This window comes from Trachypithecus francoisi, unplaced genomic scaffold, assembly GCF_009764315.1.
Source record: "Trachypithecus francoisi isolate TF-2019V2 unplaced genomic scaffold, Tfra_2.0 Lachesis_group13, whole genome shotgun sequence".
NCBI lineage: Eukaryota > Metazoa > Chordata > Mammalia > Primates > Cercopithecidae > Trachypithecus > Trachypithecus francoisi.
The window spans coordinates 109566392-109591536 of NW_022681458.1; the positions used below are offsets into that span (position 1 = coordinate 109566392).

General features: G+C 39.4%; 1 protein-coding gene and 1 pseudogene across 8 annotated transcripts in view; one reads left to right on the top strand and one right to left on the bottom strand.

Moving 5' to 3' along the window:
* The window catches only part of LOC117095092, a 35320-nt pseudogene extending 14323 nt beyond the window's left edge, over positions 1–20997 (top strand).
* MGAT5 (alpha-1,6-mannosylglycoprotein 6-beta-N-acetylglucosaminyltransferase) overlaps positions 1–25145 on the bottom strand; it is a 334005-nt gene that overhangs the window by 149206 nt on the left and 159654 nt on the right. The window lies entirely within an intron of this gene.

A 25145-nucleotide genomic window follows, 5' to 3' on the forward strand; every position in this document is an offset into this window, starting at 1 on the left:
CCCCTTCTTTGATTAACAGCAGCTTCTAATGTTTTTCTTAACTAGTCTCTTCAACATTCATTGTCATTAATGAAAATTAATTAAATATACTCCAAAATGCCATCATCCCATCAACCTCTAAAGTTACAAAGCTATAAAAATCTTTCTTCTCTAAATCTCCAAACAGTAGATCAACCCTCTCATAAGACACTATCTGGCCACCATGCAAGACGCCTCCTCATTAGAAGAGGCCTGCTCCTGGAACTGACACTGAAATGTGTCAGCAGAGAGTAGCACCCGCATGTCCCGGTCTTTGTAAAGTCCTTGACCACCTTTAACCTCAGCAATGAAAAAGGCAGAAAATGTAATGACTATGCCCTGGAAAAGGCAGGAGCTTTGTCTTGTAAGAGATCTCAGCTGCGATTATCTCTCTGCCTTTTATTAATCACATAAGCTGAGCAGGTTACTTAACCCTCAGGAGTTTCTTCACTCAAAAAATAGAGTCAGCAAAGCCTTCTAACATCTGAGTCACCCTGGCTCCAGGTACTGTACCTGGCACTCATTTATAGCCTCATTCACCCTCAGAACAAACTTCCAAAGTAAAATATGGGATTTTGAAAAAGATAAAGCCATGAGAAAGAGAGACTGCCTGCACCATGCTGAAACATCACACACTAGCTTTCATTAGATCATTTAATCTATTTGTACAATATACTCGTCCTATTGTATATTCTCTGTGCCTGTCTTGTCCGTCCCTGATTAATTTTGTCACAATGCTTGGTGGGGTGTGAGGTATAGTTAATGATGAAAATGCTTTAGATTTACGGACGGTAAAATTTTAAGTATTTTTAAATGAATGTAATAGCGAAACAGCGTATGCTATATATATTCTAGCAGCTTTGAGACTGGAAGACAAAACTGAGTTTATAATATGGTTTGGATAATTAGAGTGCTTTTTAATGCAAAACTCTACATGTATTCATTTCTACGTAAATGCCATTTTCTGTAAGTTTATATTTAATTTTTGCTATCATTTCTTCTGCAACAAAATGTTCCTTAGTATTTTAAGTAATGATGTAAAGGATATAAAATATTCCACATGGGTATCATATATGCACTTAGTTACAACGAGTGGGCCTAACAGTAAATAAATTGGTAGAATGCTAGTTTTATACATCAAAACAAAAAGTTATATGGTATATTCCCAGAAAAAAAAAGTTTCTATGCATACATTTAAAAGAATAAGATATAATGCTAACGTATTGAGACATCCTCAGCTGTCAATTTTGATTTAAGAAAATAAACTGAGAAGTAGGTGGAAGACATTAAAAATTCAAGATACTTGCAAAACTGTATCATATTCTCGAATTGGGGGCGTAAGGTGATTTTTATAACTATTCTCCTTTTCCAATAAACAAAATAGTGCCAAGCTTTTGCCAAGTCCCTCCTTCTCACATGCAGTTTACTAGAAGAAGGAAAGGGCGTTACGCAGATAACTTATTGTAACAGTGACATGCCCTTGCAACAGAGCACCCGTATCTCACTTCAACCTCTCAAAGAGAAGTTTGATTTTTCTTCTAAAACAGGGTTCCATGTTAAGCATAGTTCATACTTTCTGCCTGTTCTTACCAAACTGTCAAAGGTGTTTTGAGTTTGGATTTTGTTAAAAAGGAAAAGCAAAGACACATATGTAGTTTATGTGTGTATATTTGTATTTCCTTTTTGCAACTGAAGAGGATAAGAAATATGGAATCAATAACTGAAAGAAGGCTAGCTATATCCTTGGGCTGTTTTAAGATGGTATAAATTGCCCAAAATATCACACAATGCCCATTTCATATCACACAATGCCCACTTTCTGAATCACTTGTCATAAGCATCTTGTAGCTGATGGTTAAAAACAGGGATTCTATGTGGCCAGCCAGACATCTAGAGGCAAGGCAAAAGTGCTTCAACTATTCTCTTAACAGGAGATCAAAATAACTTTTTGTTTTCACTGTCTCCCACAAACTGAGGTTTTCATTTTGTTTTGGTTGCTTGGTTGTGGTCTCTTACCTCACTTTTTAAACAGAAAAATAAATTGCAAGATAATGTAGAATTGAGATGACACCTTGATAATGTAGAATTGAGATAACAAAGAAGGTTTTGGTACTAAAGAAAGTAGAACAGAGAGAACGTATAAAAGAAGCTGAAAGCCAGAATATTTCAAACGCCCACAAGCACACCAAATTCTTGTATGGTTTGAAGAAAGGCTAAAGGCTAAACTGTAAGTCGCCTGTGACTGATCCAGAGTCACATGAAATCTACATGCCATTGGCATAAAATATACATGCCAAGCCTGCTAGGTAGTGTCCTTGGCTAGGATGCCTCTCAAAAACCAGACGGGACCAGGCGCAGTAGTGCATGCCTACAGTCCCACCTACCGAGAAGGTTGATGCAGGAAGATTGCCTGTGCCCAGTAGGTTGAGACCAGCCTGGGCAACATAGCAAACAAAGCATGTTAAAAAAAAAACAAAAAATCAGGCAACCTTACAACTTAATTCCTTATAACTTCTCCTGGCCCTTAGCAGGTATTCCTTCCTGTAGAAAAGAAACATGCTTTGTGTTAAGACCATGTAAATTTGGATACCAATACTCTGCTTGTAAAGTTAAGAGACTAATGTGCATATTCCGTGATGTTACAAGTATTCTTATAATCCTGGAATGCTATTCATCAACTCCACATAAAAGGCTAATGAATATGTGAATGCAGGTTATTCCTAGTAGGAAGCACAAAGGTTTTCAACTGCCTGGGAATTTGTTTCAGGAAGTAGTCTGTTCCCAGATGAACATCTGGTTTCTGAGTTAGCTCTTAGAAGGCACTGATCCTCAGGTGGTGGGATTACTACCTGAAAACCCATTCACCATCCAGTATCCAGAATAAAGTGCAGTTCCTTGCTTACCCTCCAGCCATGGCATCCGGGTAGGAGAGTCACTATTAAATACACACAAATACACACTGTCCTTGCCAACCTAGAAATGGTGGCTATCGTATACTGTACCTAAGAGAAAAGAGCTAGCATGCATACCAAAACCAGGGGGAAGGCAGCATTGTGGTAACAGATAATTCATATAGTTTCCCAGCCCAAAGCACACTGCTAAACTACACTGCCTGTGTAAGAACCACAGAACAGTTTAACCTGGGATTCTTTAATAACAAAGCTGAGAAACTATGCATTGGCAATAACAGAAGCTTGTATTGGAATTATCTTCCCACAGAAAACACTTATAATATGACACTGAAGAGTGAGGGAAAGTGAGCAGAAACTAGAAGGAATTTGATCCTTGAATTCTTTCTGGAAACTACACTGAATAAGACATTTATGTGGCTGTGCCCCAGAGGGGACTATCAAGTCTCGAAGGTAGCAAACAGAAGGCTACAGTCTTATTGGCTTGAGGTTTCATAGACATAAGTTTTGTGTAGTACTGAAAAATTAAGGCAGCATATCCCAAAAAGAGGGAGCCAAAGGAGGAGAACCCCAAAGTCTGTATATAAACTACCTTAAACTTCTTGAGTGACCCTAAAACTAAGCATTTGTGAGGGAGGGTCCAATAAAAGTTCAAAGTATTCACAAGACTTCAGCTGCTGCTCACTGCAGGGCAGCCACAGTTTAAATCCCAAAAAGTCAAAGGGTCCACATTGCAGACTTTCCAGTGAAAGCCCAGAAGGGCCTCACATCAGGCCCAGGACTTCAGATGGTCCAAGACTAGGGAAAAAATGGAAACAGACACACCCTAACAAATCATAAAATTAAGTCTTCTTAAGTTCAGGGTAGTAAGTCAGTAATTTAACTGCCTACTAGAACAAAAATCAGTACTCTACAGAGGAACTCAGACACTCTACAGCATATCATTTCATGTCTAATACATAAGAATTTAACATGTGGAGAAACAGGAAAAGGTGAATGAGGCAAGAAAAACAGTCAACAAAAACAAGATGACGCAACTGTTGGAGAACAAAGAATTGAAAGCAGCTATTATAAATGAGATTAAAGACAAAGAAAACAGTCATCAGTGAATAAAAGATCAATAAATTTGAAAAAAAACATGGAAATTAATCTGAAAAACAGACAATAAAGATTAAGGCAAATAAAACAGATAGAGCCTCCGTGACCTGTGGAGAAGAACATCATGCAGGCAAACCTTTGTGTAAATGGATGTCCAGAGGTAGAAAAGAGAAAATGGAGACAAAAAGTATTTGAAGAAATAATGGCTTACAACTTCCCAAATATGGTGAGAAACATTAACTTCAGATCCAGTAACTCAGTGAACCACAAGATAAAGACAATCACATTTATTATAATCAAACTGCTAAAAGCAAAATGAGAAAGAAAATGTTGAAAGCAGACAGAGAAAAACAAGACCCATTATATAAAAGGGAACAAAGATAGCAATGTCACCTGACATCTTGTCAGAAAAAGGAGACTGGAAAAAAAAAACACATACACAGCATTTCTTAAATGCTGAGAGAAAACTTACTGTCAGCTCAGAATTCTATATTTATGTCTTTGAAAAATGCCAACCCCTCCCCAAAAAAGCCTTTTTCAGATAAATGAATAAAGATTTCACCCCCAGCAGACCTGTATGGCAAGAAATAATAAAAGAAGCTCTAGGCTAAAAGGGAAAGGACATTAGATGGTAACTTGGAACTACAGAAGAGATTAAGAGAATCAGAAATATTAATAAGGGGCTAAATACAAAACACTATAGTGTTTTCCTTCTCTTCATTTCTTTATCAGACAATTGACTGCTAAACATAAAAACCATAGTAGCGTATAGTGAGATTTAAGGCCTGTATAGACATAAGATATTGAACAACCATAGTACAAAGGATGGTGGAATCAATATGAATTAAACATGAAATGTAAAATATTAACTCTAAGTATACCGTGATAAGAAAATATATTACAATCTCTGTAACAAGGGATGGCAAACTAAAGCCCTTAAGCCAAATCTGGCCCACTACCTGTTTTTGTAAATAAAGTCTTATTGGAATATGCCCAAGCCAATCATTTACATATTGTCCAGGGTTGCTCTTGTAGTACAATGACAGAGTTAAATCACTGCAACAGATCAGAGACCACATGGTTCACAAAGCTAAAATATTTAATAGTTGGCTGACATAAAAAGTCTGGCTTTACATAAGAAGTCTGTCAACCCCTACCCTATACAGTTCTTTGGTCTTACTATTTCAGAATTTTTTTGTTATCTAGGAAGTGGAATAGTGAAGACTTATATCCCCCATGTCTCTTTCATTTTGAGACAAAGGGTCCCAGCTCGTGCAGGAATATCCACACTCCAAGGCTGGAGGCAAAATCAAGTCAAAACCAAAAGCGAACTGACATGAGTGTTACTTTGTCATTTTGAGCTCCAGCTCATACTCACATGTTCCAGCACGTCCTTATTCTCCTCCAGTTACTGTTTATCTTCCCTTCTAGATACCTACCCTGTGGATGTCAACTCCATCATCAGACATAAAGGCAACAGCCTTATAGAAAATGTTAAACCACCTCCCACAGCTGTGTAAGGTCAAACTCCTTTGATAAATCCCTTAATAGACACACGCCTCTCTTGGTGGTTCTGCTTCTCTGATTTAACCCTAATATAAACGGAGAAAAATTAACCAAAAAAAAGTTGGTTCTTTAAAAAGATTAATAAAATTTATAAACTGCTAGCAAGAGTGATCAAGAAAAAGAAAACATAAATGAGTAATATTAAGAATGAAAGGGGGATAGCACTATAATTCCTATAGATGTTACAAGAGTAATAAAAGAATGTTATGAATAACTTTATGGCAATAGAATCTACTACTTAGAAAAAAAGACAGGTTCATGTGTCTCTAGCAGCATTATTCATAACAGCTCAAAACTTGAAATGACTCACATGCTCATTTATCAGGAAAACAGACAAACCGATTATGGTATGTTCATATAACAAAGTACTGCTCTGCGATTTTTAAAAAAGAATAAACTATTGACATATGCAGCACCATGGATCAATCTTGAAAACACTATGCTGAGAAAAATAGGCCAGATTCTGCAAAAATGTTCATACTGTATGATTTCATTTTAATGAAGCTCAAGAAGAGGCAAAATTAATCTATGGTGATTGAAATCAGAGTAGAGACTGCCTATGGGGGGTGCAGACTGAATGGAAGGAGGCATGTGGGAACATTCTGCGGTGATGAATACGTTTCCTTATCTTGCCTGTGGTGCTGATTTTTATAGATATATACATTTATTAAAACTCATCAAATTGTACACTTAAGATCTGGGCTGTGCAGTGTATGAAAATTAAGCTAAGTTGCTTAAATGTATGCTTTCTCTGTGACTTAAGCACACGGATGAAGCATAATTTTCCTTTGCTAATCTTTAACTATTAACCCTTTGCCAACCACCTTTGCTGGAAGACTTACTTTACCACAAGCTCACATGCATCCTAAAGCACCTCAAATAACACCTTCAATGACTTCCAACACTACATTTCATTGTGGGCTGACACTGCTAAGGGTCATTCTCTTTAGTTTGGTCACAAAAGTGAATAAAACTAAAGTTTAATCTTCATTTTGGAAATTACAATCTTGGACTTAAGTACAAACTGTTGGCCAAGTGTTCTTCTCTGTCACTGAGTACATTTAGGTGTCTCCTATTTGGAGCAAACTGTTTAACTGTGTATAGTGCTAGGCCCAAAGCTGAAGACAGGTTTAAAAAACAGCCTTTGCTCCATTAAGGTAACTGCACATGTGCAGAAAGAACTACTGGTACTAGGAAATAAATCACCCTCAAGACATTCAACAGAAGGCAGGCTGTGATTTCACTCCTAATCCTGTCTGTAGGCTTTGACAGCAATCACCTGACTTCAATTTTAAACTATGCAATCTTGATTTTTCAGCCTATCTGCAGGACCCAGCTCTCTGTCTTACACAGTAAGCACCAACGTAAGTATTGAAAAGAGAAGATGGTCTAAATGAGGGAAATCTGAAAGGTAATCAGGAATTTATTATTTTCCAGCATCATGCAGTGCTAATAAACCCAAGGGTCAGAGAATGGTCGCTTCTTGCAAAAGTTATACTGAACAACTGACAGTGTAAGGAATTAATCTTCACTTTACTTCTGTTCTGCTCACTAGAACATAGAAATGAACTTAACAGCAACCTCTGCAACAGAGCTGCAGATCAAAGAGTAATCACTAATGCTTTCTATAATATGACAAAATTTCATGATATGAGCTTACAGGTATTCAGAGAGTTATATACAAGGTGAGTGTAAGTCAACTGGAAAGCCAGGGAGGAATTTCTTAAGTAGTAGCAAGGTTTGTGTGTTCCAGGGAAGATCCAAGGGTGGGTGTTTGCTACAGAAAGAGAGAACTGCAACAAGAGGCTTTCGGACGCGGATTATCAGATTAAAGGAATCCGATAATTCCTTTGAAATGAGAACTTTTTAAAATTTTTGAATGAAGTCTGTACACATCCAATATGAAAACATTCTTGAGGAATAAAAGAGGGGACAGGGGATAAATATTAGATACTGCGTTTGGCCCTACCACTATGAAATCCGAAGACAGGGTGTAACTACCTTTACCAACACTTGTGGTTCATCTTGCTGAAATCAAGAAGATCCTGATTCAGAAACACTGCATTTTAAAAAATAAAAAAGCTACAAAACCTTAAATACAAATCTCATTTCCATTTATTCAACTTCATGAAGGTTGCAAATAGCATTCCAAATCCTACCTCACCTGCCGGCCTAGCTCAAACTCTCCTCTATCTGTGAAACTTCTCACAAGAGTACTCCAGCTCACACAGGTACCTCCAGGCTGCCTGTGAACACCTATAACATTTTTAGTCTATACTGAACAATCTAAAACTAAACGTCTGGCGTTTGCTTTGACCATCCTCTAATTGGAAAATGCACATACCTAAAAAGACTGCAAAGTCAGTGAGACCAACTTCCACAAAGTCAGTGGCCATGTGTCAGTCTGCTTTTGTATTCTCCAGAATAACATTCGCTCACAGAATTGATAGAGATTTTGTGGACTACAGATGGTGATAGTGGTACTGAAGCTTGGAAAGATATAAATTCTAGGGAAAAAGAAGAAATGATAGGCAAGTGTTTCTGGGCAAGATGGAAAAGTACAATTGGGAAGACCTTGGTAAGAATATTATTCTCAAATGGGACATCTAACATTCACAGGAAAGCAGGAGAATTCTTATCTTCTAAATGTCACTTCCTTCTTCCATTCCTCTTTTGCCTTTTTCATTCAGAGGGAAGATAGAGTCTTAAACTGCTTTCATGCTTCTTGCTTGGAATCATCTTTCATATAGAACACTCAACCAGCCCCAATCCCAACCCATGGTTCCTACCTACATAAACACACTCAACCATCACCATTATGAACTACCCCTTCTCCAATTCCTATCCTAGACTAAGCTCTCAGGTATGTATCTGATCACATCAAATCTAGAGACTCCAGGAGACCACCCAAACCATCTACAGTACCAAATGTATTGAAAACACCTTCCAACATCTGGAAATTCTAAACTATATTTAGTTGATGTTAAATTATGATAAACAAGGATTTGTTACAACAGAATATGATCTGCATGGTGTCTAATTGCCCTTTTAAACAGCTCCTCTGATTTGCTGATCATTCTTAGGAGTGGAAAAAATATGTGACATAACTTACTATGAAAAGAAATAGTGTTCTAACTCTACATTTTTTATAAACACCGTAATTTTTATTTGGTGATAAATAATACAGAGATAGGCCAGGCATGGTGGCTCATGCTTGTAATCCCAGCACGTTGGGAGGCCGAGGCAGGTAGATCACTTGAGGTCGGGAGTTCAAGACCAGAGACGAGCCTGGTCAACATGGTGAAACACTGTCTCTACTAAAAATACAAAAAAAATGAGTCAAGTATGGTGGCCCATGCCTGTAATCTCAGCTACTTGGAAGGCTGAGGTAGGAGAACTGCTTAAACCCAGGAGGCGGAGGTAGCAGTGAGCTAAGAGCACACTATTACACTCTAGCCTGGGAGACAGAGTAGATCCTGTTTCAAAAATAATAATAATAGAGATAATATTTTTCTCTATAATTTATACAAATAATTCAACATTAACCCAAAGAAATACACATACATATTCTAAAAGAAAATAACTGGTTATAGAACCTCAATTTAGCTAAACAGAAAACAGAACAAAACTTAAGGACCTAGTAGACTTATTTTTTTCAACTACATTTGTTTTCCTAAATTTTTATCAGAAAAAAAATTGAAACATATACAAGGGTACAGAGAATGATATAACAAATCCCTTCTACCCATCACTTAACTTCAACAGTTAACAAATATATTATTGAATAGAAGTGGCAAGAGGGAACAGCCTTGCCATCTTCCTAATCTTAGGAGAAAAAAATAAAACAAAACAGTTCTTTTCTAGTAAGTATGATGTTAACCTGTACGTTTTTCCTAGTTTGTTGAGAATTGCTTTCATGAATCAGATTTTCTCAAATGTTTTTCTGCTTGTATTAAGGTAACATGATTTCTGACCTTTGTTCCTATTATGGAGTATTACATTAATAGATTTCTGAATGTTAAACCAACCTTGTGTTTCTAGAATAAATTCCAATTGTTCATCATATATAACCCTTTTCATATGCTGCCAAATTTGGGGTTCTAGTATTTTAAGAATTTGTGTCAGTGTTTATAGGAGTCCATGGTCTGTTGTTCACTCGTGATATCTTTGTCTAGCTTTGGTAACAGGATATTACTGGCAGAATGAATTGCAAGGTATTCCTTTCCTTCTCTATTTCATGAAAGAATTTGTGAAGAATCTGTGTCATTTCCTCTTAACATACCTGAAAGAATTCACCAGTGAAGCCATCTGAACATGGGTTTTTCTTTGTGGGAAGAGTTCTAATTATCAATTCAAATTCTTTGTTATCGAGCTATTCAGATGATTTTTTGAGACCAGGTCTCACTCTGTCGCCCAACCTGGACTGTAGTGGCACAATCAAGGCTTACTGCAATCTTAATCTCCTGGGCTCAAGTGATTCTCCGACCTCAGCCTCCCAAGTAGCTAGGACCACAAGTGGGTGTCACCACAGCCAGCTAATTTTATTTTTTGTAGATAATGTGGTCTCACTACGTTGCCCAGGCTGATCTTAAACTCTTGGTTTCAAGCACTCCTCCTGCCTCTGCCTCCCAAAGTGCTGGAATTACAGGTATGAGCCACTCCACCCCGCCTTCAGATGATTTTGAGTCAGTACCGATTGTGTCTAGGAATTTTTCCATGTCATCAAAGTTGTCTCATTTGATAGTATAAACTTATTCATTGCATACCTTATAATCTTTTACATTTATTTTTAATTTCTGCAATCTTCCCTTTTTTGGATGCTACATCTCTTAACATTTGAATGCAGATTTTTTTTTTTCCTAATCATATATCAAGTTTATTTTAACAAAGTAAAATAACAGAAGAAAGAGAGGTTAAGTGGAATAGATTACAATATCTGGAGAAACAAGGTCAGTTGTATAAAAAGATTTTCTATTTTCTACTGTCTCTTATGTACTTTATAAGAATAAGGAAAGTGGTTTTCTTTCAAGTACTATAATTCCTGGGGTGCAAGGGAAAAACAAGGCAGGGCAGGGAAAGAAAAGAGGAAGCAAAAGAACCATAAGTTTAGTTATATGCTACAAAGAAAAAAAAAGAATATTTAACCTTCCATCAATAAAAACTTGAAGCCAAGAATAGAAAGAACAGGAAATTCACAAAAACTGTTAAGAGCCAGGCAGCCACTCCCTCAATACCAAACCAAGTAATTTAATATTTGGCATTTCTTTAGTGCCCACAAATTCCAGAAACTGACTCCCAGGTCCAGCTAGTTTTATATGGTGGTAATAACTTTTAAAATTGTGTGTTATTTTTTAAATTCCATGTGTCCATCCCCAATTCCGTGACACAGCCACAAAGAAAACATGGTAACTAAACTAGAATCGACTTGGCCTACCCAGCTACATGAAATTCCATGAATTTAGTCTGTTTCCCATCCTCCTTCCTACCCCACCTCTTGGCCTAAACCGCCAAGATCACAGTATTTCAAGAGTCAAAATTCAAATAAGAATAAACATGTTTGCATGAGGCTGCCAAACACTCCTAGATGAAATCCTCTTCCCTTCCAAAGAATTTTACCTCTACTTTCCACCTCCCAAATAAAAATTGTAATTATTTTTGGGTTGCACTACAAATAATAAAACCACAGATTCTTCGGGTTCAGAAAGAATGCTGTAAATCCACCGAACCCATCTCCCCACCCTTAAGCACTGTTTAGATGAAGACAGGGGAGTCTCTATTATATTAAGGCAAGAGGCTGAACTGAAACAGACTGCAACTTGGTATAATTCAAGCTTCCCAAAACCATTCCTGTCAGGTAGCAAAGCTGCCCAAACAGTACTGCTGATGGTTCCAACAAAAACTCTGAACAGCCCTTTCCTGTTTAGCTGCAGCCAGCAACAGCACAGAAGAGCCACAAGCCAGCCACTACTGGCTGCTCTTGTCATCCTCGAAGAGAATCTGGGTGACAAACTGAAATGGAATGAATACCCTTAAAGTGATAACAAAACTCCCTACTAAAATTATGACTAAGTGAGAATAAAAGAGAAGGCTAATCCAGAGGGAAAAATAGTTTCAACACCAATGAAGATTTATTTCCAATTATAACTTATTTCGCAGCTCTTAATGTTTGGAAATTACTGCAAGAGGATCTAAGATATCACATTTTCCCTGCCTGAGTGAAGAAAGCCACACAGTTGACTGGGCCTACTGAGCTACCAATTCCACTGCCAACCTCAGTCACTTCTAGCACAATCCAGCTCCATTATGGCTATATTCAACTTGTAAGTACTTTCACTATAGTTTCTAGATTTTTCTGGCCATTTCCATTGTTCTTTTCTGGCATCTTCGAACCACTGAAAAGCCATCAAATGACAATCAACATAAGGAACATCTAAACTATATACCCAAACCTACTGTTAGAAATGCTTGTTCCTCGGTTCTGTAAAGAAATAGCACTTCAACATAAATTTAATTTCCTTAGCAAGGTCATTTTTACTTTCTGCAGAAAGGGTACACTCTCGCCAGCAGTTTTGCCACAAGAGAACACCGAACAAAGGAGACAGGGTCATTTAAAACTTGACACATCTGTCTGACTGCTGTGTCTGGTTTCCATTGGCTGGAACGGGACCTCACATTCTGTATTTGTCCTGATTGGCTAGCAACTTAGAATTTTTAAAAGAGGCAAAGGCAGAGGAGAATAAAGGAAGGAGAAAGTAACTTGTGGAATGCTGAGAAAGGTAAAAACACATTTAAATAAGGAAGAGGAACAGACTATGACCTAATGCTTGCTTGGACCAGTATACACATACTTATAAGCAAATATTTAGGCTAAATTGTGGGAGCTAAGAACATAAAGTACATTGATTTCTTTATTACGGCTAGCAGATATTTAAGAATGTTAGCACAGGTCTTTGAATATATTTTGCTTCTAAGAGAAGTTACTATTTATTCTTATTAGATGGGGAGGAAAGTCTTTGAAGAGGAACCTCTACTTTTTACACCTACCTTCTATAAAACCAAGCCCTTGGCATTCACAACTACAAATCCCCTTATACAGAACTTGACCTGCAGTGGTTTATACCTGGGACAAAAATCCTTTGTTAGATTGTATGTATTTCTAAATTTGTCTCAGAAATATGAACATCATACCCCGAATACTTAGTCTTAGTGGTTTCTGAGGCAAAATCATCCAGCAGCTCCAAAAAGTCCTTATGTTAAGACCTTATATTAAGACTTGGAAACATGTAAATAAAAATAAAAACACTGAAAACAAAAAGTTACTTTACTGTCAGTGCAGAGATTTTCCCATGACTTAAAAGGTCTATGGGGCTAAACCGCAGAGAACAATGGATGCTTTATTTACCTGATGATGCCTAAAACAGTGCAGAACAGCCACCCTGGAAGGTAGAATAAAACTTCCCTCTCCTCCATTTGCCTCCTCACTCAGACGGAAAAGATTGGAGGCTATAAGAAAAGTGACACATCTTTATACTGAACATGCAGTGCTCCGTGAGGCAATCTTTTCTAGGTCCACCTAAAACAACCACGAGGAATCTGGGAAGCCAACAAACAAAGGGGCAAGTTACCTGCCTAGCATGTGGTCCAGCCTTCCTACTTCCCTACTCTGTTTCACATCCTCCACATACTTCTGTATGAGGAGAGGAGATGGCCTCACTTGGTTCTAGCAAAGCCACAGTCACAGACCTGGGAGCCATCACACATCATAGTGTTAGCCAACTGCAGACTCAAGGGGTTTGGCCGCTATCAAAATCTACAGTTTTCAAACTTGGCTTTTCTTCATTCTAAAGCAAGGAAGCACTTTTGGAGGTTGAGACGGGTAGATCGCTTGAGCTCAGGAGTTTGAGACCAGCCGGGGCAACATGGTGAAATCTCATCTCTACAAAAAATAAAAAAAATTAGCCAGGCGTGGTGGTGTATACCTATAGCCCCAGCTACTCAGGAGGCTGAGGTGGGAGGATCACTTGAGCCTGGTGGGCAGAGGTTGCAATGAACCCAGATTGCACCACTACACTCCAGTGTGACAGAGTTTGACCTTGTCTCAAAAAAATAAAAATAAAAAAATAAAGCAAGAATGTGGGGGAGGAATAAGAAAATGAAGGGAGGAAGAATAGAGAGACACATAGGCAAAAGAAGAGAGCAAAGCACTTCCTCTTAACATCTGTGGGCTTAAATGTTATCTCCCTCACAAACATATACTAAAATCACAGCACGAGTAACCGGCCTAGTGCCTGGAAGCAAGTGCCCACTGATAATGTATTCATTTCCAATTTAATGAATCTAGCATCCATTTTCAATGTTCATATTTTCCATTCACTGAGTAGTAATGCTCATTATCATATACATGTTATAAAAGCATGCAAGAGAAGAAAGGGTGCACAGTGATACCCAAAATGAATTGTAATGAAATGAGAATAGGCTACTTTTCATGTGTGAAGGTACCTTCCATGTGTTAAGCACCCATTCTCCCTGGAGGCATGCCTGCTAGCTATTCTTCCCAGTGACAACAATGGATTTGCCCTATGCCAGGCACCCATCTGTGAAGGTCCATGACCTCCATTTGATATGTATTTGGAGACCCCACCTTGAAGCCTGGCCTATTGAGTACCTGCTTATTCTTATCACAGGTATGTGGCTCAACTGCAGGGGGTTTCAAAGAGCTGCCAGAACAGCAAGTCACATAACATGCTTTGACAAAGATCCTCTGTATATAGTTGAGAGTCTACAGCACAGTCACTGGTTACAAGAGCTACCCCTGCTCAGAGTGTTCACACCAGGTGTGGCTCAAGGCAAAGAACACAAATGAAGGTAGATCCTAACAGGAAAAACAAACAAGACAAACAAACCACCACCACACCCAGTAATGACTGGCAGGGTGAAGGTGAGGGATAGGAGGAAATAAACCTGAATTGCATGAAAATCATAGAAGTTGAAGACCTTAAGGAAAATCCAAAGCTCCTAATTTCACAAATAAAGAAACCAGAACCTGGCTTTATCCCCACTTTTAAACCTTCAGTTAGCAGCAGACCCGGCAACAGAAAGCAGTTCTCCTTTTACCCAATGCACCCCGTCCAACTGAAGAGAGTTGTTCCACCTGTGAATTGAGGCACCTGAATCAAACCACTCCTCTTTGACCTTCACTGACCTCCTCCAGAAGCGGAGAGACTTGTGAGGATTAAATGAGATGCTATATGTGAAGCAGAGTCAGCACTGAGTAAAAGGCATTGGGTCTCAGAATGTGTTTTCCTGTCTCTCAATTCCAGTTGCTCTCTATTAATCAGTAAATACCTTCCCCGAGGTACACTCAGTTCTGAGGACCCAGACACAATCTGAAAACCACACACTACTGCCATGATATTCACTAAATTAGGCAACACTTACCTTGCAAGATAAAGAAATGTTTCCTTTTATTTTAAATTTATCAGTGGGCCCCACCCTTCTAAAAATTAGAAATGCCCATCTCTAGACAAAAAAAAAAAAAATGGTATAATCATATATGTCAACCAGGCCTGACAGAACCACTGAGTGAATGAGTTTGAGAGGGACACCTTCTAGAGAAACAGTCACGGAAAGTTCCAGAATGAACCAGATTCTGTGACTGCCGATATAAAGGAAGAGACGAAGCACTATACTTAATGCCACCTGAGTGACCAAATGTAAAACATCAAAAGGTTCCAGCAGGGCCCAAACTTTATAAGCTTCTAGGCAAAACTGACTAAGCATGTAGTCATAGCAGCTGTTATCACACTTAAACATATTCTCACAGTATCAAATGAGTGACCCTAACTCGCCTTACAGAGCTCTCAACCTCAGTTCATATGCTTCTTGCCCTCATTCACTGCATGTCAGCCACACTGACCTCACTTCGCCTTATGAACATGCTAAGGAACTTCTCATGTCCTGGATACTCTCCCTGCTGTTCCTTGTCATGAATGCTTTTCCAGGTAGTGGTCACTTCATTTATATTTTGGTTCAAACATCACTCCTTCAGAGGCCTTCCCCATCCTAAATGTACCTTGTCTTAGGCAGTCTGGGCTGCTATAACAAACTACCACAGACTTTCAATTTATTTCTCATAATTCTGGAGACTAAAATTCTAAGATCAACATGTGGGAAGATTCAATGTCTGGAGAGGACCCTCTTCCTGGTTAGCTAATAGCCGTCTTCTCCTTGTATCCTCACAGACAATAACAGAGAGAAAAAACAAGCTCTGGTGTCTTTCTTCTAAGGGCAATAATCTCATTCATGAAGGCTCTCCCCTCATGACCTCATCACCTCCCAAAGGCCCCACACCTTCTAACACCATGGCCTTGGGGGTTAGGATCTCAACATACGTATTTGGAGAGGACACAAACATTCAGTCCACTACATACCTTCAACCTTTTTCCCAGACAATTTTCTCTTCTAACCTTGTTTTATGTTGTGTGTGTGTGTTTCTAAGTAAGATTTCTCACTCCTTGACATTATATGTAAACTGTCTATGACCAGTCTCCCTTGCTAGAACATAAGCTCTCTGAAGGGAGATATTTTTGTGTATTTTGTTTTGCATTACGTTTCTGGCATCTAGAATACACGCAATAAGCACTTACTGAGTCACATAATTGATTCTCCAACTCCATATAGCCAATCTGATCAAGTGGATTCCCTCTGCATGGCTCATCTGAGAGAAGTGTTCTGCCATGCTTTTAAAAATTTTTTTAAACCACAACTGTAAAGCACTGGAGAAACTGGCTTTGCTTTGCAGCTCAATCTCTCCCATGTTTCTCTACTCATAGCAGACACCAGATAGAGATAAAGCCACAGGATCTGCAAGCCCCTTGGTCACAACGATCAACTCTGCTTGGCCATCCTGCCAGTGCTGTTTTCAGAGGGAGCACCCCTTGTAAAGTAAAACCAGCCATGGAGACTGCATGTCCAACGCAGAAATAAAGGATGATCTGGAGAGGTTTTAGAAGAACAATTTCTATGACCAAAGATAGTTCAAACCAAACTATATGAAATGACTAAAGACAGGAAGCCATCCTTCAAGTTTGCATGTGGAAAAGACACAGGAAGGAAGAGTGTAAGAAAGGAAGAGGACGAGTAGACCATCGGTCCCCAATTTGCAGCACAGTAAGTGTAACTGGCCTCAACCTATCATCTACCTTAATTCCCCACAAAGGCCCCAGAGAGTGCTGAGTGGCTCTTACTAGGCAACATCCATGGAGTAATTTTTAGAAGTGACAGCTTTGGCCAGAAATGGTAAAAGTAGCAAAACTAAGAACGCACAACAATGCAACAAGTGGCCAAGATCGAGCTGGTAGAAGCAGCTCTTCTCAAAACCATCTGTTTCAAGTGTGCACTTTTGGAAAGATGGGATGCACAAGAGAACACACGACTAGGACTACCAAATACCTCACAGTCTGCCTTGAATCTGCATGACCCGGAAAGCTCTCCAGCTCTGAGAAGTCCTTGGTCTCAGGTGTGGGTCCCCAGGACCACTCCCAAATTCTGATTTGCTAGGAGGACTCACAGCACTCAGCATATATACTCACAGTACATACTCATGAATATGTACTAACAGTTGAGATTTATTATAGCAAAAAGAGACAAAGCAAGATCAGGAAAGGAAAAAGATACATGGGGCAACATCCAGAGACCAGGCACAAGCTTCCAAGAGTCCTCGCCCAGTGGAGTCAAATAGAGCATGCTTAATTCCTCTAGCAACGAGCTGTGGCGACAAATGTGGTCTACCAAGGAAGCTCTTTAGAGACTCCGTGTCTTAATGAGTGTTGGGCACTGCACCTAACATGTGCCAAGATTCCAGACTTAGAATGCAGGTGTTCAGCATAAACCATATTGTTGGTACAAATGGTTGAAGCATAGTCAGTCACTCTTACCAGGGTATGGTAGGAAACTGGATTTCCAAGATCCAAATTCTCAGATGCTAGTCCATGGTTAGTCTTGCAAGCAGACCTTTCTAAAGGCAGCAGCGTCAGGCCTGCCATGCTGACAACTTTCAGCAGAGCACTACAACCACACCAAAGTCCCTCAACATCTACATGCACACAACGCATAGTGTTCCGCGGACTCAGGTAGCACACGGGAGACTGGCAGGAAGCAGCTGGCTGATGATTTTGTGCCTGGGCCACTACCAAGGGGCAGTATTGGCAAGGACTTAAGAAGGGTCAAAGAAGAGAGATCAGCACCCTGGAAGAGAAAAATACTCCCCAAGAACATGCAGCCCCGCAAGGGTTGCCTTCTCAAAGTCAGAGGGAGCAAGACAGGTCCATGCAGTAGAACAGCAGTCCTGCCAAGCAAAGGGCATGTGGGAAGAGAAGGAGAGACTGGCAAACTGGGGTGCCCAACCCAAAGGGCAAGCAGAGCCCTTGAGGAGTAAGTCTGAGTCCTGAAGAGGATGGATGTGATGGCCACACAGGGGGACGTAGAGATGCCACAGGAAAAAGAATGGGGCCCTAGAGACAAGGGAGATGAAGGACACCCAAAAAAGACTGGCAATTTAAACATGCGCCGTCTTTCACCTTCTAGGTGCTAACCACTGGCTTCCACCAGCTGGTTTGTTTTTTAATGTAATGTGTTTTACAATGCTGTGAAAACAGTGACAATGAGAGGTTTGAGCAGGTAAAGCCCATTTTGTACATCTAATATTTCCAGAAGGTGTGGGAGTAGGGGAGAGGGAGAAGAGTGGGAAGGGGAATAGGTGGCCGTCAGGGGAAAGCATGGCTACAACAGCAATATTTCTGGAAACCAGTTATCTGGGGAATTCACAGGAAGATAGGCTGATGCAGGTATTATACTCACATACATCATCTGAAGGAGGATGACTGCCACTGTCATTTACTGTTTTTTGCAGAAGGCATGACACTCATGCTTATTAATTTTTATTCATAAGAACAATGAACCACCAATTTCCATAAGCCTTTGCAAATACTTATATGGTATCAAGCACCAAACAAACACCTACTTCAGGGGTTGAATTTTTTTTTTTTTTTTTTAAAGACCTAAATGGTAAATATTCTAGATTTGCTTCCTACATGGTCTCTATATCAACTACTCAATTTCTGATATTATGATGTGAAAGCAGCCACAGGCAACATGGCAACATGTCAACAAAGGAGCATTGGCTATGTTCCAGCATGACTTTACAGACTGGGCTAGATTTTGGCCTACAGGCCGTCATTTGCCAACTACTGATCTAAATCCTATAGGAACTTGAAAGAGGCAGAAATAGGTCTTGAATGGCCATTTAGATTTTTTGTGGAACTGATGTGGAGCCATTTGATAGGCAATGTCTATCATGTGTTTCAGGTGCCTCCACCCTCACAAGAAACTACCAGAGCCATGTCAGGGAGACAATCACACCAAACCAGCAAAAACAAAGGAGGTCTTTGCTTCCAGACACCAGCAAGAGAATTCAAACTTCAGTAAGCACTTGAGAATACAAACCAAAGAAAGACATCAACAGAAAATTCACAAAATATACAAAACCATAAAAAATACGGAAAACATCCAACCTCTCTAACAATCAAAGAAACATATGTAATATATCATTTCCCATTTATTATACTGGAGAATTTTTCAAAGGAAAATACCAAGTATTTACACAGAGGATGTAAGACAGGAATATTCATACATTATTGATCAGAGTATAACTTGTAATGTCTATCAAGTCTTAAGATGCTTATACAAGAGCCTTTCAGTTATAAATAGCAAAGGCTTACTCTCTAGAGAGATTGAACAAAAAAAGGCTCTAGACTTAGAACAGTGGAGAGGGTAGAGAAAAGGAAGTGAGGTCTCTACTACAAATTTTAAAAGGTCCCGGTCTCTTAGCTTTGAAGCAAAGTTCTGGCAGCCCCTGGGCAGAAGGCTGAAGGACCCATTTATGAGGAAACTAACCAGAGAGAGAAAAGACTGAAATAGACATTTAGGGTCCAACATCATCTGTGGTTCCCTAGGAGGTGGCCCAGCAGCTGCCAGCCCTCACAGCCAACCTCGCCCTCAAATATGAAACAGCACTACAGATTACCAGATATGTGAGAAAACATTCTCACACAAAAGAAAAAAAAAGTGAACTCAAACTGAAAGAGGAAAAGAAAAAACTCAGACAATACACACAACAGAAAATGATTTAACAATATTTTTAAAAGATAATACCTGACAGATGAGCAAAGAATAATGATTCATGAAATCAGAGCAAGAATAGGATTTTTGTTTTTTAAATGACCTTGAGAGAACAAGAACTCTTGGAAAGAAGACTAAAATAGAAGAATTAAATTCAGGAGATGAGCTGGATGTAAAGTTGTGAAAATCTTACAGAAAATACAGCCGTAAGATGTACAGAGGAGAAAATGACAGAAAAGTGATATGAGAGAAGGGGTAGGAATAGAGCCCCGATGTGCACAATCTACCCAGTGAGTTCTAGAAGAAAGACTGTGGGGAGATAAGACTACTGAATAAACAGTTCACAAAAATTTCCCAGACAAGAAAGATGTCACAGAAGAGCCAGAACAAGGATGAAATGTGCTCCACACCAGGCATAGGAAACATCTGAATACAAGTTAGAAGCAAATCCCACCAGCTTCCAGGCCAAAAGTCACATCTAGGTGTGATAATGCCTCTGGACTTTGCAAAAATGAATCTGAAAACCAAAAGTCAAAGGAACAAGATCTTCACACTGTTTAGGGAAAAAAAAAAGTTCAAACCTAGAATTTTATATGCAACAAATGTATCATTCAAGCGGGAAGGCAGAATAAAGACATTTTCCAAAATTCAAGAAACCTCAGTTGGGCATGGTGGCTCATGCCTGTAATCTCAGCACTTTGGGAAGCCGAGGGAGGCAGATCACTTGAGGTCAGGAGTTCAAGACTAGCCTGGCCAACATGGCAAAACCCCATCTCGACTAAAAATACAAAAATTAGCCAGGTGCCTGTAATCTCAGCTACTCGGGAGGTTGAGGCAGGAGAATTGCTTAAACCCAAGAGGCAGAGGTTGCAGTGAGTCGAGACTGCGCCACTGTACTCCAGCCTAGTGAGACTCCATCTGAAAGAAAGAAAGAAAGAAAGAAAGAAAGAAAGAAAGAAAGAAAGAAAGAAATCTCATTATTTCCCCTCCATTTACCTTCTTCTCTCAGAAAACTACTACAGGATGAGGCAAGAAACCAACAAAGAAGAAAATGTGGAATCTAAGAAATAAGAGATCCAGCACCAACGAAGGGAAAGGGGCTTTGGAAACAGTCAGTCCTACGACAACTGTACAGCAGGCCCAGGACACAGCCAGGCCAGCTTGTAGCAGGAGGGCAGAAAGCATCAGGAAGACGACTATGGAATAAAAGCATGCCAAACTATTTGATCTGTGGGCCGCAGTAAGAAGGGTTCTCTGGTGGAATGTTTAGGGCTGAATTTTGGTAAGGGTAAGACCTTTTTTTGTTTTGTTCACTGATGTGTGGCTTGGCACACAGAAAGCAATTAGTAAATATTGTCCTAATTAATCAAAACAATGCAAACATATGAAGTAAATTATTAACTTTGGGAAAAACAGAAAGATGAATTAGAAAGGCAATTTACTATCACTGTATTTTATTTTAGTAGGTGGCTAAACAGTGTCCTTATAGAGTAAGCATTGACCACTAATTTAACCCCAACAAATATTTAGGACATTCTGATTCTGGAAAACAGAGAGCAGCCGTGTGGTGGAGGGGTTGCTGGCAATGGTGGCAGTCTCAGAGAGCTAAATTCCCATCTTCTATAACAGAAAATCAGTAGATAACCTCAAAAAGTGCAAGATAAGAAAAAGCAACATAAATATGTTATGGAGAAATATGAAAATATATTACTGGAAGAAACAAGAGTTAGAAGTATTTGTGTTTGGCCGGACGTGGTGGCTCACGCCTGTAATCCTGGCACTTTGGGAGGCCAAGGAAGGTGGATCACGAGGTCAGGAATCAAGACCATCCTGGCTAACATGGTTAAACCCCGTCTGTACTAAAAATATTTAAAACATTAGTTGGGCGTGGTGGTGGGCACCTGTAGTCCCAGCTACTCAGGAGGCTCAGGCAGGAGAATGGTGTGAACCCGGGAGGCGGAGGTTGCAGTGAGCCGAGATCACACCACTGCACTCCAGCCTGGGCGACAGAGTGAGACTCCGTCTCAAAAAAAAAAAAAAAGTATTTGTGTTTTAGGAACAAAAGTCAGGGGTAGGAAGAAATGAAGTATATAGCAGAAGACAGATTTTTGTTACAGACTTGTACTATTTGACCTTTAAATTTATAGTTTAAAATTATATACGTGTACTAATTTGATAGAAATAAATATTAGACTTAAAAAGGGCTTATGCCCTTAGACCTAGCCATTCTGTTTCTAAGAAGCTCTCCCAAGAGAATAATGCAAAGATTTACGTTTACCACAATAATCTTTGTAGAATAAAGGAAAAACAAAAATTGAGAACCTAGTTAATATTATGTAGTTATTTAAAAATAAAGCTTTGGAAGAAATAAAGAGAATGCTCCCTTAAAAATCAAGACTTTGAAACAAAGAGTACAATAATATTTATACAATATATGCACAGAAAAAAAGCTGTCAAGTGCTCGAGAAAACAGGATTACAAGACTTTTTTTTCCTTATTCTTTTCTGTATTTTCCAAATTTCCCACATTATCTTGGCCTTATCAAGCATTATAAAAAGTGAATTTTTAAAGCAGAAAAAGTATTGGAAAACAATTCTAGATATTTCTCTAGAGACAATGTCTTCATTTAAAATATAGAATGGTAAAGAAGAAAATCAAAGGGCAATCAATACACAATAGCAAAAAGAAGACCAAAACAAAAAAAATCAAAACTCAGAAAATTCAGTATGCTTAACACCTGAAACATTTACAATATCCAAATGACCAGAAGGGTATGGACTCTTAGATTATCTTCCATTCTTGAGCCTTAAAAACTATTTTCATCTTTAAAAATGCCACATGTAACCTTCTGGTGTGATACACAATGAAATGCCATTGTCCCAGCAGTGGCAGCATCTTTAAATGGGCACATTAGAGATGCACCAGCCAGGTTCTAAACCCTGTCTCAGACTGCCACCATTTTGGGCAGATTACACATCATCTCCTACCCTGATACTCTATTAAGTTGAGATAACTCTTCTGCAGGTTTGCTCTGAGGAAAGAACTAATAAAGTATTTTAAAGTTATTATTTGTGCCTGGGACACAGCGATCTCTCAATAAACAGTGGTTTTTTTTTTTTTTTTCCTCTCTATTTTATGAACACTCTACAAATCCAATACATTTAGCACACAAGGTTGCATGCAGACTACGTACTGCATTCCAGAGAGCACCATTCATTTAGGCCAGGGGTTGGCAAACTTTTTCTGTGAAAAGCCAGATAGAAAGTATTTTCAACTTTGTGGGCCATATGGTCTCCTTTACAACTACTAAATTCTGCAGTTGTAGCATGAAAGCAGCCACAGACAATAAGTAAACATATGGGAAAGTTTTGTGTTCTAATAAAACTTTATTTATAAATTCAGGTAGTGGACTAGATTTGGCCCATGGGCCACAGTTTATTGACCCCTGACACAGGCTATGTAAATGTGGCCCACTAAAGTTGAACAGTATGGCAGCTAAAAGTTCCAGCACTAGAATTGTTGAGATAAATCTGGAGAACCATCCACCAAGGATTTTGGAAAGCTGCAGTCTCCCATTTGGGGGAAATGTTAGAACATCTAAATCTTTTCCACTTATAAAAGCTCATGAGTCTCTGGATCTGAAAGAGGAAACAAAGATAAGGCGATTTGCTGAGGATCTCAGCATCAATTCTGTCAGCAGTGGGCTTAATTCCAGCCTCCTGAGCCCCGGCCCTACATTTCTTCACTAGGGCTCACAGTCCGAAGCCTGGAATTCCTTAGTCTGTGGCCAGTTTACACTCTCAACTCTAATTGCTAGCCAGTCACAGATTTCTCAGAGAGCCTACTGCAGCGATGTATCCTTGCACCACAGAGAAAGAACCCAGTTGCCAGGGGAAGCTGTATCATTCTCCTGTTAAGAACAGGACCCAGTTTAGGGCAAGCCTCATAAATAACCATGAAGACCAATGACAACTTCACAGTGGGATTCTGAAGCCTCAAAGCCACACACTCACATTCTCCAAACTGAGAACAGTTTCTGTAAAAAAGACACTACATTCCTCAACAATGGCTTTAAATGTGAATAGAGATAGGCACCTACAGACAAGACGTTGAACCCTATAAACTGTGCTCCCACCTCATGACTGAAACTCCAAACCCTACCCCAAATGTGTGATCCTTCTGTTCAATCTTGATTTTATTTAGCTCCTTCTTTGATGAATGACTAGAACCTGCTCCCCATTTGGTGCCTCTAACATAATTTTCAAGGCTCCTTAGTTTTGGTTAAAAACTTACGGAATAAAGGCACATACAGACCCTTTTAAAACCATTTGCCAAAACCACATTTTGTTAATTATAGCAACAGCCAATAATTACTGAGCACTTACCATGTGCCAACCCTCCACAGACACTTTCTCATGTGGCCCCATAAGCTAGTTTCTGCTGTACAGATGAGAGAACTGAGACTTAACCTCTCTAAATGACTTCACTACAGTTGCACCACTGTGGAACTCAGATGTGAACCCCAGCAGCCTGAGTCTGTAGTGCACACACAGGTCTAATCACATGTTGAACCAATGCGTTAACACATCCAGACCTTTCCGTGGTTCCAACACTGCTCTCTCAAAAATCCAGTTTGAGCCTAGCAGAAATATAAATGACAGATGATACAGTAAAAGGTCTTTTTATGGGGTTTTTTTTTTTTTTTTTTGGTTTTGGTTTTAATAGGCCACCTTCTGTATTAGAATTAAAAGGGCCCAACAGTGGTTCTTAAACACACCTGGGAAGAATATGTCCTGGGCTGTTGTACAGACTGATTCTTCTGGCAGCTAGCCAGAGAGCCCCAGGCCTCCCTCCCTCAATAATATGGGTCTCTGCTCAGTCTTTCTCCTTCAGAGAGGCTTTCTTGACAAGCTCCAAACCTGAAACAGCACCTGCTTCCTTCGCTAATTCCTTACCCTACTTTGCTGTTTCTCAAGCATTTTTCACCAGATGTGTTTATGTATTTGTTTACTACCTGCCTTCATGGCTGGAGTGTAATCTCCAGAAAGAAGAGACTTGGTTTTGCTCATCACTATCTCCAGTGTCTAGACAGTGCCTGGCACAGAACAGGCACTTGCCATATCTGTTAGTAAAGAAACAAATCAATCAATCTCTGGGTGGTAGAATAACAGCTGCTTTGTATTTTCATCTTTTTGCTTAGCTGTAATTTCCAGATTTTCAGCAGAGCATCCCTCCTTGTACTATAGAAGCACTATTTTTCAAGCGTTTCCTTTTGAAAACAAAGCACTATTATTCAGTTATACACATCAACTCAAAGGTAGAGATGATGGCTGTATGGTCACTGGTAGCCTGGAGGCATGAAAACTCATGCTAAAT